We start from the raw sequence: 7743 nt of genomic DNA, 5'->3' as shown, positions 1-7743 counted from the left end.
CTCGCTCATAAACTTTCAGTCCAAGCATGAGGTCTTTTTCCTGTTATGCTGTTTGAACTTGATTTAAAAATTGTGGCCAAGCATGGTGACTGATGCCTGTAATCCCAGCTACTCAGGAGGATTGCTTGAGCCCAGGAGTTCAAGCCCAGCGTGGGCAACAGTGAGACCCAATCTCTACACACAGACACACACACATTAGCGGAGTGTGGTCACGCCCACCTATAGACCCAGGTGCTCAGAAGGCTAAGGAGTAAAGATGGCTTGAACCCGAGAGTTCAAGGCTATAGTGAGGCATGATTACTCCACTTCACTCCAGCCTGGGCAACAGAGTGAGACCCTATCTCAAAAAAAAAAATTTTAAAAGCCAGGATTTAAAAATTAAAATAAAATTGTTAGCCAGTTTTTTGTTTAATGAAGGGAAAGTTTTCCAAATTAATAGAATGGGACATTCAGATAAAATTTGTGCCTTTATGACCCAGCAAAGCACATTTGGCCTGGGTGTACATGCGTGTACTCAGGACACCACATTTTCACCTTTGGTATCTATCCATTTCATTACTCTGCTACTCCCAAGCTGTAATACATAGGAAGTCCATGTTTCCTAGGGCTGGTGCAACAAATTAGCACAAACTGGGTGGCTTAAAATAACAGAAATGTATTCCCTCTCAGTTCTGGGAGCCAGGAATCTAAAATCAAGCTGTGGGCAGGGTCCGTTCTGTGCCTCTCACCTGGCTTCTAGTAGTTGCTGGCAATCCTCACCTTCCTTGGCTTGTAGCTGTGTAATTCCAGGCTCTTCTTCCGCTGTCATGTGGCCTTCCTCCCTATGACTGTGTGTATTCATACACATACGTCCAGCACCACCAGTCATCAGATTTAGGGCTCACTCACACCAGTGAAACCTCATTTAACTCATTACATCCGCAGAGACCCTGTTTCCAAATAAGGTCACATTCTGAGGTTCTGGGTAGACGTGAATTTTGGGATGACACTGTTCAAGCCAGTATGCTATGTAGATCTGAAAGCATACTTGACACATATGTAAAGCTAAAAAGTGACTGAAGTGACTTACCTAAATATATATTTTACGAACAGAGCGTTACTTCTTAGGTCTCACTTGAGTACTACCATTTATTTCCCTAGTGTTTTCATACCGATTATCATCACCTGTATGACTGCAGTTCGTGCCCCATACTCAAAAATGCAGAAACACTGAAGATGGGTATGCCTAGTTTTCAGAAGACAAAAGTGAGCACAGAAAGGTTAAATAAGTATCCTATGGTAATAATCGGTAGAACCAGGATGCAAAACCAGCCCTCGCTGACTTTAAAGTCAGGCTGTTAACCATCAGAGTACCTTAAGAACAAATTGCTTGACTGTGGAATCCAGGGAGCTCTCTGCAGTAACTGATAAGTACAACTGCTCAGGCTGCCATAATGAAACACCATTGACCTGGTGGCTTAAATAACAGATGTTTATTTCTCACAGTTGTAGAGCCTGGGAAGTCTAAGTAAGGTGCCAACAGATTCAGTTCCTGGTGAGGGCCCTCTTCCTAGGCTGCAGGCGGATGCCTCTTCTCCCTTAGCAGAGAGAGAGTGCAAACTCTGATCTCCCTTCCTGTTAAGGGCACTAATCCCATCATGGGGCCCCACCCTCATGACCTCCTGTAATGAACTCTGAAAGGCTCCATCTCCAAATACTGTCACATTGAGGGTTAGGCATTCAGCATATGAATTTGGACATTCAGTCCCTAACATACACTTAGTTGGTAAGCTGCAGATCCCAGAATTTTTCCAGGATATCTATGCCCATTTCAAATTGCAGATTGTCTGGGTTTTGTTTGTTTTGTTTGCATGTTTTTGGTGAAGCTGCGAATCTGTGTACATCAGATAGTATAAGCTCACAAAGAAATCGAAGAGAGCTGATGTTTTACTTAAGCAGAATTCCTTCCTTGAACTGTGTTTCACGATAAGAATATTTTGTTGTTACTTTAAGAATGCAGAAGTTACCATTTTATTGCAAATTTTTATTATAATTTACGTTTTAAAGTACTATCATAAGGCAAACATATCTCAGTGAGACTGACTTTTCTTCCCTTATAAAAACAATGTTTGTTTGAAAGGGAAAATAAGCTTAGACTCCGTTGAACAGCTTCTTCATGGCTGCGGTATTGGCATTCACCCAAGGACTCTTGAGAAACAATCAAATTTTCTATATCTTTGAAGCTTAGCCAGGGATCTAATGAAACCAAATGATGCTAAAGTTCTTAAAGCTAATTTAAATCTCAAATTGTACATTTTAAATTACGTTTTTATTGATAATAAATATACTTTATTTCATATTACTCTTGAAAGCTTGAGTGATAATATTAGTAGAGTAAACATGTTTTACAAAGATTTACCATTAAGAATGCTATTAATATGACCCTTGATACACCAGCACAATTAGATTTCAAAGTAAGCACTTATGAAGTAACAGCGATTAATGACAACCATCGAAAACAATTTTGAACTCCATCAGTTTAACTCAGGAGGGTAAACTTAATATGATAATTCATCTAGTTGAATTGTATCAGCTTAGCAGGAAGGTATGTAAATATGTGACCCTTACCTAGCTTCTAAATGAATGCTGTGCTGATAGATTTATCAGTTCCATTAAAGAACTTTGGGGAACTTTGGAATTTCAGCAATTGTTCCCTTGGAGGCTGAAAACCCAACCTGATCTCATACTGGGACCATTCTGGTCTGCATATTTCCATAATTTGCCTTTGCTACTAATATGACAGCAAGACACAAATAACTGTTTCTAATAATATCAGATGGAGTTGTGGAGGACAGCATTTTAATGTAGTAAAAGACCTCCCCGTGGGGTTGTTATTGCTACTATAGAACAGCAGCTACACAGTTGCAACTGTAGGCTCTTAATTGATTCGTTTAATTAGCAAGAGCTGAAGCTTGGGCTGTATCTTGTCATCTGATATCATAGGACTCGAAATTTGCATCATTCATATTTATAGATATGTAAACGTCATCAAAAAGGTCTTCTGCTTCTGAAAATTCACTTATGGATATCAAATTTTAATAGAGCAGACTCTCATTTGTTTGAAATTTAAATAATTGGAAAATGAAAAGAATTAAGTTATTGTTTTTCTTTATTCTCTTGAGAAATAAGTGATGTCATGCCTTTTTGGTTGTATATCATCTCCTAAACTTCCAGAGAACTTCTTCAGTCTTCTATATCTCATAATTCCACAAGCAGCCCCTCAACTGACATGTCTGACTTAAGTTGATCCCTTCTCTCTGTCCCATCCCTTTCTCTGTGGCAGTGGGGTTTCAGGAATGACATGATGGCTTACTGGGGTTTCTTGCACGCACATGCTGTAACTTTCCACTTGTCCCTGCCTGCCTTTGCAGCTGATCCAAGTCCTGCTAGGGTAGACTCTGCGCTTGTGCTCTGCTTTGGTGGGTCATCTGGTTGAGTTGCCCCTTGGATCTTACCTGCCTAACCCAAGCTGCATTGGTCCCCACTTTCTCTGGGTGGGGAAAAGAGAAGGAGATAGAAAGTATCCGGCATAGAAACCAGAGCCTTTATAGACTGTTTACCCTCAACTCCACAGGGCTTCCTGCCTGCTAAGTCACACTCTTTGTATTCCTGACCCTTTTCTAGTCCAACAGTAGGAAGCAGGTGGTGGTCACAGAGCAGACACTTTGTGGAGGGGTGATGAAGTTTTCTGATGTTTCGATATATTTTACAGTGCTAAGAAAATCTATAGCGTTCCTTCCTGCATTTGCTCCTAAATATACAAATTTCAGGCAAAATATGGGTAGAATAAGATTTTATGAAATGGAATATAAATGTAATTTTAATCTTGAACATTGTTTTTGTGGTAATGTGTGTTCTGTGTGCCATGTAACCAATCTAAGAATGAACTTTTGGAATATAACTCAGTTTTTATTCTTTTGAAATTGGCATGCTCTATATAATATAAAAGTTTGGTTATTAGTATTGCAGTGTCATGCATTCCGAACAAAAATTTAAAAGAAATCATTGCCTGCCTGCTGTACTATCTGCTAGGAAGTGGGTTAGATGAGCATGACTTGGTCCCTACCCTTAAGTAGCACACTAGCTGGTGAAGACAGACAAACTAATACCATGCAGACATGGTAAGTGCTGAGATGGGTACTGCATAGGCTCATATAGTAGCAGAGAGAACTGTAGATGTGTTAGCTTTATTATTTGTTTCTTTTGTTGATAGCAGTACAGTCCATAGGTCATAGGTCTCTGGTTAAGAGTTTGCATTTCATTTGTCAAGTACACCTCAATAAACACAGGGAAGAGAAGAACTGTATTTCATATTTTATTAGACATAACTTTTTGAAAATGAGCATAAGACCTAGCAGTTAATGGTAGTCACGGGAGTCCGCAGTCATCTTACATTGATGACAGACACTGAATTCTGGCAATTCAAAGGAAACAAATATCCCTGCAGTCATTGAGCCCATTGTCACCTAGGGATAGAGAAATGTAAATGACTGATTACACTGTACAGTAATAAGAATGCTAACAGAGATGTGTATGAAGTAGAGGGATTCTGGGGCTGAGGTGAAGAAAGTGGAGAAATTGTGAACAGTTTTCCAGTGTTTATAGCTCGTGCTGTGACTTTAAGGATGAATTGAGTTTGCAAGCAGGAGAAGGCATTTCAGATAGAGGGGAACAGTAGGCCTAGAGATGCCAGGTTGTAGAAACTGTACTCTGTACTGATGATGGAGAAAGAGGATGGAATGACATTAATAAAGGCACAGAGGTATGAGTATGTCCCTAGTGTTAAAGGAAGAGCAGATTGGCTTATGAGTGTGATGGGCAGGGCAGCAAAGGTCCCTTTGGAAGATGAAATTAGCCTGTTGGGGGCAAGATGACACAAGACCATTCCAAGGAGGTTGGATGGCATTCCGTAGACCCTGAGGTTCACTGAAGGAGTTGAAAGAAGAATCATAATCTCATCAGAGGTGGTTGGTTTTATTGGTGTGGGTTTTGTGTGTGTGTGTGTGTGTGTGTGACAACTTATGGGAATAGGCAAAGAAAGAAGAGGGTACATTTGAGAGCCACTTTAGAATCCAGTGTACAATTCTATGTATTGGGCATAATTGAAGATGATTCTTGAGATTTCTACAGTATGATAACTGATGCAGTTGACTGAGGGAGGAAAAACAGGAAGAAGAGAAGAATTGTACCAGAGAAAAGATGGACTTGATTAAAAAGGTGGATTTAACGAATTTAAGTTTGAAATGCCAAGAGACATCTATAATGTAAGGGAAATTTCTGGTCTGGAGAGCAGGAAGAAGGTTAAGAGTGAGCATGTAAGTTGACGCCCCAGCGGAGGTGAGGTCCTGAGCCATGCAGTAGATGAACCTGGCCAAGGGGACAATGGCAAAGCAGAGGCCAGGCCTGGAATGGAGCTCCAGGAAATGCCCACAGCTAAGGTGGAGGCCTGTCCTCTCTAATGGAGTCACTTACAAAATGATGACATGTTTATTACTGAAATCATTTGTATGTACTATTAGAAGCCAGTTTAGTGTGACCTCAGTTATGATTTCACCGTATCCTAGGGTATCACTAAATTATTTCAAAGTATCTCCGGATCTGTTGCCACCTGCCAAAGATCCTCAAAGTAAAATTAATATTTATAAATAATGCCTTATGTGTGTATGATGCTTTAGGGCTTTAGAGTGCTTCTACATATGTCGGCTCACTTGATTCCATTCAATTGCTAAGATGAATAAGCCATAGCACACCTTAGAGTGAGTTGTAAAAATCAAACATGCAATACTCCTTGCATTGTTTTCCATTTAAAATATTTGAGATTACAAGTTATATGTTCACAGGAAATTACCATGAACCACTCCCGGGTTGCTAGTGAACACTGGAGCGGGCAGGGGTGGGGAGGAATGGGCAGAGTTTGTCTTCCTGCGTTTGAATCTCAGATCACTCATCTCTTAGCTTTGTGAATTTGAGCAGGTTACCTAACCTCTCTGGTCCTCAATTTTCTCATCAGCAGAATAGACATTATCTGCTTTTATGGAGACAGCAAGGGCTGAAAAAGAAAATGTTCGTAAGATGCCTGAAATGGCAGGCACTTGGCAAAGAATAACTCGGTTTCTATTGTAGCTCCCTACTCTCCCTTTGCTTCGTTTTCCCTTTCATTTGCCCGCCTTTGTCTTGCTTGGAGACATGCTAGCATCTGAAGTGACAGTCTCCACCGAGTCTACAGTTTGGTGCTTGGCCTACAGAAAAATCCAGAATGAAAAAATTGTTCCCTTTTATTTGAAAAACCAAATTTGTGTTAATCCCCTGGTTATGACCCCTTAACATAGTTAATGTTTTGTTAGTGAATCCGGAATAGAAAGCACATATTTAAATGTGTACCTTGTGGTGGCAGGGTGCTTAAACACATCTGGTTCCTTGAAGAATCTTGCGAATCACCAATACCAAACTTGACCAGGGAGGAATTTGGTGCCTTGTGTTTAAACAGTGCTGCTTAAAATATATTCAGATGGAAAGAATGGCAAAACCATTCTGATATAGGACATTTTATGACAGTGCCTGTGAGATATTCTTTCTTCTACTGGCGTCACTTTTAAAGGGGTATCATTTTAGGTAGGCCGTTTCGGGGCACTGTCATATGTTACTATGGACTATTGATCTCTTTTACCTATGAATTATTTGTCACTCTTAATAGTGGGAAGGAAGTGGGAGTGGCAGCTCTTTTCTTACAGAAGCAAAGTCTAAGTCAGTGGTTCTCAAGTTTTATCATGCTGGAGAATCACCAGGAAATCCTGGTGAAAATACAGATTCTCATATTTGTTCCCAGAAAAGCTGACCCCCATGTCTGATGTCGAAATCAGCTTAAAATGCACCCAGACTAGAGTTTGGAATATATTTTGAACATTAATGTAGGATTACTATCTAGTTTGGAAAGTCAATACCAAAGACACATGATATTCCTGGCCTCATGAGCCAAGCTGAGGAGCAGTGTTCTGGATCCTTTTCAGAATGAGAAGATAGGGCAAACGTTTGATTATTTGTGCTAATTAACATGTACTTTCATAATATATACTTTTTTAAAATCAGGGAGCGACATGATAGGACCTAAGGTATAATTAGGTCCATGGTGTCATCAACTGTATCTTTTAAGTTTACTTATCACCTGTATAATTCTTTAGATTCAGTCTGAGTTATTTCAAGTCTCATATACAGTGATAATTTTTATTTTTGCCCTAGAGCAGGGCAGTATTATCTTTTTGGGCAGTGTTAACATTTTGGACAAGTCTCTGTTGTGGGAGACTGCCCTATGCATCATATGATCCTTAGCAGCATCCTTGGTGTCCACCAGCTAGATGTCAGAACATGTCTCCAGGTATAACAACCAAAATTGTCTCCAAACATTGCCAGATGGCTGCAGAGAGCTTGGCTGGGGAGAGAACACATGTAAAACTTATCGGATGGAAGCTTACAAAGTACACATGTCATGACCTACTTGAATATCTTGTGCAAAGAAAATACACTTTACCTGGCCTCGGGCGCAGTGGCTCACGCCTGTAATCCCAGCACTTTGGAAGGCCGAGGCAGACGGATCACAAGGTCAGGAGATCGAGACCATCCTGGCTAACACGGTGAAACCCTATCTCTACTAAAAAATACAAAAAATTAGTCGGGCGCGGTGGAGGGCACCTGTAGTCCCAGCTACTT

The 7743-nt window shown here is 40.4% G+C and overlaps 1 protein-coding gene and 1 long non-coding RNA gene across 5 annotated transcripts in view; one reads left to right on the top strand and one right to left on the bottom strand.

Annotated features, from left to right (window-relative positions):
• The window catches only part of PCCA (propionyl CoA carboxylase, alpha polypeptide), a 461774-nt gene that overhangs the window by 385189 nt on the left and 68842 nt on the right, over positions 1-7743 (top strand). The gene's annotated exons all lie outside the window — the stretch shown is intronic.
• The window catches only part of LOC105549312, a 16294-nt gene continuing 14685 nt past the window's right edge, over positions 6135-7743 (bottom strand). Inside the window, exon 5 of the long non-coding RNA XR_001007527.1 lies at positions 6135-6278. This is a non-coding gene — a long non-coding RNA (uncharacterized LOC105549312). The remainder of the gene's footprint in view (positions 6279-7743) is intronic.

This window comes from Mandrillus leucophaeus, unplaced genomic scaffold (genome assembly GCF_000951045.1).
Source record: "Mandrillus leucophaeus isolate KB7577 unplaced genomic scaffold, Mleu.le_1.0 Scaffold434, whole genome shotgun sequence".
NCBI classification, from domain to species: domain Eukaryota; kingdom Metazoa; phylum Chordata; class Mammalia; order Primates; family Cercopithecidae; genus Mandrillus; species Mandrillus leucophaeus.
This window is presented reverse-complemented; position numbering and strand designations above follow the sequence as displayed.